General features: G+C 42.3%; 1 non-coding gene across 1 annotated transcript; it reads left to right on the forward strand.

Moving 5' to 3' along the window:
- Positions 1-11,771: 11,771 nt before the first annotated feature.
- Positions 11,772-11,878, forward strand: LOC141715270 (small nucleolar RNA R71). Its single transcript, XR_012572037.1, has one exon. It is a non-coding gene; the product is annotated as a small nucleolar RNA R71 (small nucleolar RNA).
- The last annotated feature ends 270 nt before the right edge of the window (positions 11,879-12,148 follow it).

Consider the following 12,148-nt stretch of genomic DNA (forward strand, 5'->3'; position numbering starts at 1 on the left):
AACAATCCTGTTGGAGGAAAGAAGCGGAAGACCGATCTGGAATACATCGCTAAGGACAAGTATCTAAGAACTGAGCAAAACCCTGACTCAACTCCGAAGAGAGGAGGACCTGGACAAAAATTCACTGAGTATGCTAAGCTGAATGCTCCAAGGAGCCAAATTTTAATGGAAATCGAGAAAGATCGAGATATTCGCTGGCCTAAGCCCTTGATGGCCGATCCTGCCAAGTTAGATAAGAGCAAGTATTGTAGATTTCACAAGGATGTTGGTCATGACATTGATGAGTGTAGGCAACTAAAAGATGAAATTGAGTTCCTTATTACAAAAGGGAGATTGAACAAGTACACTGGAGATGGAGGAGACAGGAGCAACAATTTGAGAAAAAACTTTGACGATCAAAGAAGAGATCAAGAAGATCAGGGGCAAAATCCCCAATCTAAGGGATCGGTGATAAATACAATCTTTGAAGGACCGCGACCCCGAGGGCCTGTGATAAACATAATTTTTGGAGGACCAACTGCTGCTGGATTATCCAAGAACTCCAGGAAAGTGTATGCCCGAGAAGTTATGCATATTATTGGGGAAGCCCCGAAGAGGGCCAGGACAGGAGTAACAATGTCTTTTGATGATTCTGATATGGAGGGTGTGAAATTTCACCATGATGACCCGTTGGTCATAACCCCGATAATAGGGAACAACCCGGTGAGGAGGGTCCTTGTGGATAATGGTGCTTCAGTGGATATCTTACTCCATGACACCTTTTTAAGGATGGGATATAATGACTCCCAATTGACCCCAACCGACATGCCGATATATGGATTTGCGGGAGTGGAGTGCCCCGTGGAAGAGATAATCAAGTTGCCAACAACCATAGGACAGGAACCAAGGCAAGCAACTCAAATGTTGGACTTTATGGTGGTGAAGGCTAGTTCGACTTACAACGCTATCATGGGAATAACAGGGATACACGCCTTCAAGGCAGTCCCTTCTTCCTACCATTCAGTTATAAAGTTTTCCACCCGGGATGGGATCGGAGAAGAGAGAGGTGATCAAAAAATGGCTTGAAGTTGCTATGTGGCCTCTTTGAGGGCATATGAAGTTGGGGGGAAGGTTCTTCCTATTGAAGATCTGGATATCCGAGAGAATGATGAGAAAAGAGGAAAGCCAGCAGAAGACTTGGTTTCGATTCCTTTAGCCCCCGAGGATCCTGAGAAGGTGACTTTCATTGGAGCCACACTCGAGGAGCCCCTTAGAGGGAAGTTGGTGAAATTTTTGCAAGAAACTAGTGACGTGTTTGCATGGTCGGCAGTTGATATGCCAGGCATAGACCCGGAACTAATTACTCACAAGCTGAATATGGACCCAAATCAGAAGACAGTGAAGCAAAAGAAAAGAATTTTTGTTCCAGAAAGGCAAGAAGCTATAAAATAGGAGGTTGAGAAGCTCTTAGAGGCTGGTTTCATTGAGGAGATTCAATTTACGGAATGGTTAGCAAACCTTGTAATGGTAAAAAAGGCCAATGGAAAATGGAGGGTGTGTGGACTACACTGATCTGAATGATGCTTGTTCTAAGGACTGTTTCCCATTACCAAGGATTGATACTTTGATAGATGCCACTGTTGGGCATGAGATGTTGAGCTTTATGGATGGGTTTAGTGGATACAATCAGATCAAGATGCACAATGACGACATTCTAAAGGTATCATTCATCACTGACTTTGGTGTTTATTGTTATCTTGTTATGGCATTTGGTCTCAAGAATACAGGAGCCACCTATCAAAGGTTGGTAAATAAATTTTTTAAGGATCTTATTGGCAAGACTATGGAAGTCTATGTTGATGACATGTTAGTCAAGAGTCTAGTAAAAACTGACAATATAACCCATTTGAGGGAAGCTTTCGAGGTCCTGAGATACCATAAGATGATGTTAAATCCTACGAAGTGTGCTTTCAGAGTAGGGACTGGAAAGTTTTTAGGATTAATGGTCTTCAAGAGAGGAATCGAGGCCAATCCCGATAAAATAAAGGCAATCCTGAATATGGAACCACCAAAAACTATCAGAGATGTTCAGAAGCTCACAGGAAGGGTAGCTGCGCTGGGACGATTAATCTCCCAGTCAGGGGACAAGTGCTTGTCGTTCTTCAAGTCCTTAAAGAAGGTCAAAGATTTTGTATGGAGTGAGGAAAGCTAGAAGGCATTTGAGGAATTAAAGAAGTATATGGCTCAGGCCCCGTTTTGGCCAAGCCAGCTTTGAATGAAGTTTTATACTTATACTTGGCCGTTTCAAAGAATGCCTTGAGCGCTGTATTGGTTAAGGAGGAACTGAAAATCCAGAAACCCGTATACTTTGTCAGCAAAATTCTGTATGGAGCTGAGTTGAATTATTCAACTATTGAGAAGTTTGCTTTAGCCTTGGTAATGGCTTCGAGAAAATTGCGTCCTTACTTTCAGGCTCATAAGATTGAAGTGCTAACAAATCAGCCCTTGAGAAATATTATTCACAGTCCCAAGGCTAGTGGGAGGTTGATCAAGAGGGCAATAGAGCTGGAAGAATTCGACATCAAGTATAAACCATGAACGGTAATAAAAGCCCAGGCGTTAGCTGACTTCATGGTGGAATGTACCATACCCAACCAAGAAGTCGTGGAGCAGGAAGATACCATACCTCAAGACAATGAAGTTGATAAGGGGGACAAAGAACAGGATGATAAGGAGAAAGAATATTGGGTGCTCTATTTTGATGGAGCATAAAAAACAAATTCAAGTGGAGCAGGTTTGGTTTTACAAATCCCTGATGGGTTCTTGATTGAGTATGCCATGAAGTTAGACTTCTCGACCACAAACAATGAGCCAGAATATGATGCTCTGATAGCTGGTATTGGCTTAGCAGGGACACTTAGAGTCAATAACTTAAAAGTCTGTGGAGACTCGAAGCTGGTCATATCCCAGGTAAAGGGAGAGTTTGAGGCAAAGGATGATACGATGTCTAAGTATGTCCGCCTAGTAAGGGCTGTGATGACCCAATTCGATGAACGCCATGTTGAGCACATTTCGAGGGAGGAAAATGCTAAGGCAGATGCATTATCAAAGTTTGCTTCATCTGAGATAGAGGAAAGTTCTGGAAGTGTATACTTCCGCGTTTTGAAGACACGGAGCATTGATGTTAAGCTTGTAGCTCCTATAGGTCTGGGGACGTCATGGATAGATCCCATTAAGACTCATATTCAAACCGGATGGTTGCCAAACGATGCTACTGAAGCACGGAAGTTGGCTGTTCGAGCACTAAGGTACTCTTTGATAGATGGGATTTTGTATAAAAGATCTTTTGTGGTTCCTTACTTAAGGTATCTCAGGACCGATGAGGCACGCTTGGCTCTTGAAGAAGTACATGAAGGCATATGTGGGCAACACTTGGGGGGTAGAGCGCTAGCTCATAAGATAACCCGTTTAGGCTTTAATTGGTCGGAAATGATGTCCGATTCTAAAGAATATGTGAAAAAATGTGACTGCTGCTAGAAGCATGCACCTGTCGTTAGACAACCTCCCGAGATGCTGACCTCCATCAACTCACCTATCCCCTTTTCTATGTGGGGAATGGATATACTTGGGCCTTTCCCCATGGCCACGACACAAAGGAAGTTCCTGATTGTAGCCATTGATTATTTTACTAAGTGGATTGAAGCCAAGCCTTTGGCCAAAATCACAACTAAGCAGGTTGCACAATTCCTGTGGGAAAATATCATATACCGGTATGGAATTCCTCGCATCCTGGTCACTAATAATGGAACACAGTTCAACAATGAAGAATTCAAGAAGTATTGTGAGGAGAATGAAATTGAATTATGATTCACCTCTGTGGCTCACCCGTAAGCCAATGGGCAAGCAGAAGTTGGGAATCGGATAATCCTGGATGGACTAAAGAAGAGGATCGAGAAGTCGAGGAATAATCGGGTGGATGAAATATTCTCAATACTATGGGCCTATAAAACTACCTATAGAGTCACGACTGGAGGAACTCCCTTCATTTTAGCATATGGGGCAGAAGCAGTTGTTCCTATAGAGATATCATATTCCTCCCCTATGATTCAAGCTTTCAATGCTGAGAAAAATGAGGAAGGGCAAAGGTTAGCCCTGGATCTAATTGATGAAGTGCGAGATGAGGCACATACGAAGATAGTGGAATATCAGAAAAAGGCTTCATTCTACTACAACCTAAGGGTTAAAGAAAGGTTCTTCAAACAGGGTGACTTAGTCTTCAGGAAGGTGGAAGCTTCTGGTGTAGGGCAGAAAGGGAAGCTTGCCCCAAATTGGGAAGGGCCATACAAGGTCAAGAGTGTTGAAGGTAGAGGAACCTACAAGCTTGAAACTATGGATGGCTTTAAAGTCCCGAGAACTTGGCATGCGCAAAACCTGAAGGTTTACTATGTGTAGAACAGTTAAAGCATGATTCTCACTTGTCAGAGTGACAAGTAGGTTTAAAAGCACCTTGAAGCTTTTCTTGCTTAGGATCTTTATATAGAAGATATGTTTAGATTTTATCAGGGTTGAACCCATCTCATGTAAGGTATCAAGAATACCAAGTTATAATAAAAAGTGTTCAGCTTAATCTAGCCTATTGGTTTGATACATTGTGAAGGATAAAACCAAGGTATAAACTTGAATTTGAAAATTCAGAAAAAAAACACGATAATACTTGGACAATACAAATGAAAATAGCAAAAAGTCAATTACAAAGTTCGATATTGTCTAAAAAAGAAAAATACATAATAATGAAAAGAACTTAGGCCTTAGAAGGCTCAGATTCTTCAGAACCACTATCCGAAGTCTCCTCGGACGTCTCTTCAGTCGGTCCCTCGGAAGTCTCTTCAGAATTCTCTGCAGAGGTTTCCTTGGAACTATCCTTGGACGCTTTGGATGCCACAGGGGATGCTGGTTTTGGAGGTTCTTCTACCCTGGCCTTCTTTATAATAGGCTCGGTCTCCTCCTCAGAAGAAGATTCCTCCTATTCAAAGCTGGATTCAAGCTCCTTCCTTTTTTGGCCTTGGCCCTGGCTTCCTGATGGCGCTCTTACCGGGGACACTGAAGGACCATCCTTAATCAGATTGGCGAGTTTATCTGCGATGCCCCCAAGTGCTGGGACTTGCACAGGGCAAGGGAAGGAAGATTGTTCAAGGACCTCATGAAACTCGTCCTGGATAGCCTCTACAGCAGCGTCCCAGCCTTCCTTATAACTGACTGGATGGAGGAGGGCATCGTGTTCTACCATTAAATCCTTGAATTCTTGAGTATCCATCCAGCCGTCAAAGGCTTTGTCTTTCTGAGCCTTTAGAATAAAAATCTCAGCCCTGGCTGTTTCAAGATCAGAAGTTGAGGAGGCAAGTTGGGCTTCAAGAGCTTCTATACGCTGGTTAGCCTCCTCCAGCTTCTTGTTTGTGTCTTCCAGACCAACTTTCCAAGCCTTGGCTTGGTGAATTGCCCCTTGAAAGTGGACGTTCGCTGCAAGAGAAAAAGGGAAAGTAAGAAACAAGAAAAATTACGGCAGGAAGCTATAGATATCAAAAGAAAAAGACGTACCGTAGCCAAGGCCTGAGCTCCGAAAAGCTCATTAGCCTCCAGTCCTGTTGAAGGACAAGATCTTGATAGTCTACAGGGGAAATGGAATAGATAGACCATTCCTTGGCAAGCACTGTATTACCAACAATGGAATCCTTTCCCCGGATTCCCCAAGCGGGTTGGAAGAAAGCCCCTGGTTTTTGTTTTGTACGTAAAGGTTATCTGGGGCCTTCCTCGTTTGTTTCCTTCGCCTAACGGAGGAATTCTGGGAAGCGATCCCCCAGGCGTGGGTCCTTGAAGACTTTCCCAGCGCATTTCATCCTGGTCATTTTCAGGTCTTCAGGCTTTGTAGCCTCTTCAATCTTCTCAGCCACTGTAACGAATAAGATAAGTGAATTGAGAAATTAGCAAAGTAAAAAGTGAGAGAAACGAAGACAACTAGAGAAGGAAGGAAACATACTTTTTTTAGGAACGGGAGAAAGGCCACGTTCTACAAGAACGGTCTCCCTGATAAGATCTCAAGAGTGGAAAGTCCCATTATCTTGAGTAAGGAGGTTGAAGGCTCTGGTCTCCTCCTCAGATAAGACTATATCATTCGGGCTCCCATCCACAGCTAGCCCAAAAGACGAACGAAAGAGGCTGCCCCAATCACCGCCCTCCCAAAGGACGTACAGAAAATCCTTCTTGCACCCCAAGTTATTGTCAGGGATGGACTTCCCATTCACTATGTGGGGAATGGTGGGCCGTTGGTTCAAGGAAACCCACCCCGGCTTGTCGGGGTTGTTCTTGAACTGAAAGATCTTCCTGAACACAGCAACCGAGGTAGGGACGTTGTGCTTGGCGCATTGCGACAAGTAGCAAAGAATCAACCTCCAAGAGTTTGGAGGGAGTTGGCAAAGGCTGATGCCCACATCAGCTAGCAGAACAGGGATAAATGGGTGAAATGGGAGTGTAATACCTGCCCTTAGAGTGTCCCTGTAGACACATAGAGCGTCATTCTTCCATTGACAAGCCCTGTCGGTCGGACCCGCAAGAACCAGCTTGAAGGGTTTCTTGATTTTGAAACAAGTACTCAACTTGTCCAGCTCCTTTGGATCCCGGAAGACACTGATGTGGTCGTGCGTGTCTAGATGCGCGTCGGACGGGTACTCATCCCCTCGGGTGTTGATCATATCGATCAAGGAAGTGTACCTTGATCGAATGGGGAACTCACTGGACTTTTTGGCCACGTTCATCTTGGCCAAACAAGTCATTCTCTTATCAGCCATCTGAAAAAAGGGGCACAAAAGAAGACAATTTTAAAACACAAGCTATGCAAAAACGAGCAAAAGAAAAGAAGAGAGAAAGGTATTTTACCTGAAGTAACACTACAAAACGGGTTTGGCTTGTTAAGTGAAGGTTTTGCGACTCAAAAAAAACTCCGACCTACAATTTTTTTTCTCTAAGATCTTTAGAAGAAGAAAAGAGGAAGGAAATTCAGAAATGAGAATGTGAGAAATGAGTGACCCTAGTTACTCCTTTATATAGGCGGAAAAGGGAAGATGAAAAGGCAGAAAAGCCCATTAAGCTAAAAGCTAAAAGAAAAAGCCCAAATTCTGGAATGTTCCAGAATATCTTTAGAGTTATTAAATTATGGAACCTTCCAGAATATCTTTAGGCCCAAATCCAAAAATGATTTGGAAAAGTGAAGGCCCAAATCCTAAAAGGATTTGGAAAAGTGAATGCCCAAACGAGGCCCAAATCCAAAAAGGATTTGGAAAAGTAAAGGCCCAAACAAAGCCCAATCCAAGTTGGATTAGGAAAAGCCCAATAAAGACCAGGATTGAGGTCGAATTTGAGGTCATAAATCCTATTCGAATTCTTTCGAACAGGCGCCCGAAAAATACGGGTTAAAAATACCAGGATTGAGGTTGAATTTGAGGTCGTAAATTCTATTCGAATAGGCGCCCGAAAGATACGGGTTAAAAAGACCAGGATGGAGGTCGAAGTTGAAGTCGTGGATCCAGTTTGAATTCTTTCAAACAGAAGCCAGAAAAAGCACTTATCAATAAGACCAGGATTGAGGTCAAAATTCTGGTCATAAATCAAGCACAAAACTTTTTGAGAAGGAGGACTAAGATCCAGGTCGTAGGTTCGACTAGGATCCAGGTCGACACCCTGGTTATGATTCCTAGTCAAAACCTTACAAACAAAAGTCAAAAAGAGACCAAACCTTCGACCAAGATCTAGGTCATAGGCTCGCCTAGGATCCAGGTCAAAACCCTTGTCGTGATTCCTAGTCGAAACCCTGCGAACAGGAATCAAATAAGGACGGAAATCTCGACAAAAATCCAGGTTGAAGGTTCGACTAGGATCCTGGTTGAAATCAAGGTCGTGGAACCTAGTCGAAATCCTTCGACCAGGAATCAAACAAGGACATAAATTTCGACCAAAATCCAGGTCGAAGGTTCGACTACGATCCAGGTTGAAATCCAGGTCATGGAACCTAGTCGAAATCCTTCGACCAGGATTAAAAGGCTGGTCCAAAATTCGACTAGGATCCTGGTCGAAAAAGGGTTGAAAATTAGAAAATGATTTTAAAAAATTGCAGAAAATTTGGAAAATCTCGAAAGTAAAGGGAAAATTCCTAAAAATACCAGAAAATTCCTAAAAAGAGGGAAAAAGGTCAGAAAATAATAGGGAAGTTTTTAAATAACCCTGAAGCCGTGTACAAGGCAAATCGTTGTAAATGTGTAGGTCGCTCCACACTTTACACAAACAATACCCTGTAAGGGAATGAGTGAACTTAACTTTTGCGAAAACTTATACGGTTTCCCAAAAGTTGGGGGGGGGGGCAAATGATAGGGAATAAATAAATCCTGATTACGTAATTAGATATCACATTAATTACACATGATTTGGGCTACAAGGCCCAATAAGAAGATGTATGACATTCAGACCAAAAAGGTTAACACATTGATCAGGCCAGATGGACTAGATCAGGCCTGATGGAATAAAGAAGGCCCAAAACCCTGAATATTAATTAATTTTGTAATTAATTAATAAGGGAAAAATCAGCTATTAAAAAGAGTCCCAATAAGGACATAAATCCTTGCAGATTAGCCTCCAAGGGACCTAGACGGATAAGGAATCAGTTTCCTATCATTTAGGACTCCAAAGTCCATTCTAATTCTGAGACTTTACTACCAAGTCTCCTATACCAAGTCCAATTCAAGGACTCCCAATATGTATATAAGGGGCTTCACCCCACAAATCAGAACTACATTTTTTGACTTGATCATTGGCAATCAGCAAGGTACGTAGGCATCTTGTTAAGGCAGATTGAGTCACGAAACACAAGAGCAGTCAAATCGAGCTCGAAGCTCACGTTCCCTAGTAATAAATACAACAGTTATTATACTTTAGTTTTTGATCCATAACAACTACGAACTCCCTTAACAAAAATTGGTGGAAGAAGATTTTCAATGACCCCCACATTGGCTTTGTCCACCTCAAGACCTTTACTAGAGACCTTGTGACCAAGAATAATGCCCTATCATACCATAATGTGACATTTTTTCCAGTTGAGAACCAGATTGGTCTCAACACACATTTTAAGAACTGTGCCAAGATTTTGCAAGCAATCATCAAAAGAATCGCCAAACATAGAAAAGTCATCCATGAACACCTCTACATTCTGACCAATCATGTCAGAGAAGATAGACATCATGCATCTCAGAAATATGGCAGGTACTCCACACAAACCAAAAGAAATCTTCTGAAGGCAAAAGTACCAAATGGACAAGTGAAAGTAGTCTTTTCCTGATCTTCTGGAGGAATGCAAATCTGATTATAGCCCAAATAGCCATCCAAAATACAGTAGTACTCGTGCCCAGCCAATCTTTCAAGCATCTGATCAATAAAAGGCAGAGGAAAGTGATCCTTTCTCATGGCCTTGCTCAGCTTCTTGTAGTCCATGCAAACTCTCCACCCTGTGACTGTTCGAGTAGGAATGAGCTCATTCTTTTCATTAGCTACAACCGTGATAACTCTTTCTTCGACACACACTGAACTGGACTCACCCAAGAACTGTCAGATGTGGGATAGATGATCCCTGCATCTAGCCACTTAAGAATTTCCTTCTTCACAACTTCTTTTATGATTGGATTGAGCCTTCTCTGTTGCTCAACAGTAGGCTTGCTACCTTCCTTTAGTAGAATTTTATGCATGCAATAAGAAGGACTGATTCCCTTAATAGCTGCTATAGTCCATCCAATTTCCGATTTGAACTCTCTCAGAATCCTTAAGTATTTTTCCACATCACTACCTGAAAGGTCATATGCAATAATCACAGGTAAAGTAGATGCATCACCTAAAAAAAGCATACCTTAAGTGTTCAGGAAATGGTTTAAGCTCAAATGTGGGAGCTTCCTCAATAGATGGCTTGAGGCAATTTGGAGATTTGCTTAGCTCCTCCATTCCAAAAGATTCAAAAGGCATATCCATCTTCCGCTTTCAGGTAGAAGCATTAAGATATTGCAACTACTCATTACCTTCATCATCTTCAATATCTCAATTCCCCAACAAGGCCTTTTTTAAGGCATCAGACCTTAGCAATTGATCAAGTTCTGAAGTAACCAAAGAATCGACCAACTCCGCCTTTAAGCACTCCTCATTTTCCATAGGGAATTCCATGGTATTTAACACATTGAATGTCACATCCTGATCCAACACTCGTATGGTGAGCTCACCCTTCTGCACATCTATCAAGGTTCGACCTGTAGCCAAGAATGGCCTTCTCAAGATTATGGGAATCTTTTTATCCTCCTTGAAATCAAGAATTACAAAATTAGCAGGAAATATGAGTTTGTCCACCTTGACCAAGACATCCTCCGCAATGCCTCGTGGATATATAATACAACGATCGGCTAAGTGTAAGGTCATATAGGTCATCTTTGGATCAGGTAAGTCCAACTTCTTGAAGAGTGACAAAGGCATCAGATTGATGCTAGCTCCCAAGTCACATAAGCATTTATCAAATGAAACTTTTCCAATGGTGTAAGGAATAGTGAAGCTTACAGGATCTTTAAGCTTCAGAGGCAACTTCTGTTGTAGCACAACACTGCATTCCTCCGTGAGAGCAACGGTCTCTAAGTCATCAAGCTTCACTTTATCAGAAAGTATAACTTTCATAAATATCGCATAACTAGGCATCTGTTAAAGAGCTTCAGCGAAGGTATGTGGATATGAAGTTTCTTGAACACCTCCAGAAACTTCTCAAACTGCTTATCCAGCTTTTTCTTCTGCAGTCTCTTAGGAAAAGGAGGTGGAGAATATATCTGCTTCTCCCCTGTATTACCCTCAGGAGGAATATGTTCAACAATAGTCTTCTTTGGTTCCACTTCAGCCTCCTTCTGTACTTCTTCCTTAGCCACAGCTTCTTCATCCAAAACTTGAGAGTGTTCGGGATTGGCAACCATCCTAGACCTCAATGTAATTGCCTTTACCTGCTCCTTAGCTTCCCTCTTTCCTGGCACTTTAGTGTCACTAGGGAGTGTACCAGGTTGACGATTATGCAAGGCATTGGAAATCTGTCCAATTTTATTTTCCAAGATCTTGTTGGAAACCGCTTGGCTCTTGCACATGAGCCTCAACTCCTCCAATTCGGATTTTTCATTAGACTGTTATAGTTGGAGTTATTGTCTTGGTGCATATTGCGGTTGCTGAAAACTAGGGGGTTGTACTGCTTTACTGGATATTGCTGATAAGGATGCTGAACCGCATACTGAGTGTTGCTCCAGCTAAAGTTTGGATGATTGCGGTTATTGGGATGATAGGTGGCTGGCACAAGTTGTTGCGACCTCTGAAAGATGCTCATGAACTGAGCTGATTCACTAGAAATAACACAATACTCTGTCTCATGGGCACCAGCACAAAGCTCACAGACACTAGTGATCTGATTAACTCCATAATTAGCCAAATAATCCCCCTTCATCATCAAAGCCTTAAGCTGAGCAGCTATAGCAGTAGTTGTATCTAACTCCCGAATTCCTGCTACCTTTCCCTGAGATAGTCTCTAAGTAGGATTCTGGTATCCATTAGCAGCCGTTAGTTCAATCAATTCATAAGCTTCATCATAGCTTTTTGCCCATAATGCTCCTCCTGATGCTGCATCAAGCATTGGTCTAGAAGTAACACCCAAACCATTATAGAGGTAGTTAATGATCATCCAATCAGGCATCCCATGGTGAGGATACTTTATAAGCATCTCTTTGTAGCGATCCCAAGCCTCACATAAAGATTCTCCAGATTGCTGAGCGAATTGAGTAAGTGCATTTCTGATTGCAACAGTCTTCGCCATAGGAAATAATTTAGTTAAGAACTTTTGAGCACGATCCTCCCATTTGGTGATAGACCCTGGTGGTAGAGAATGTAGCCAACAGTTCGCTTTATCATGCAGAGAGCATGGGAAAAGGCTCAACTTAATAGCATCTTCAGAAACTCCATTGAACTTGAAAGTGTCGCAGATCTCGATGAAATCTCTGATGTGCATGTTGGAGTATTCTGTCGGAGAACCCCCAAACTGAACTGAGTTCTGTATCATCGAATCGTGCGT

This window comes from Apium graveolens, chromosome 3 (genome assembly GCF_009905375.1).
Source record: "Apium graveolens cultivar Ventura chromosome 3, ASM990537v1, whole genome shotgun sequence".
NCBI lineage: Eukaryota > Viridiplantae > Streptophyta > Magnoliopsida > Apiales > Apiaceae > Apium > Apium graveolens.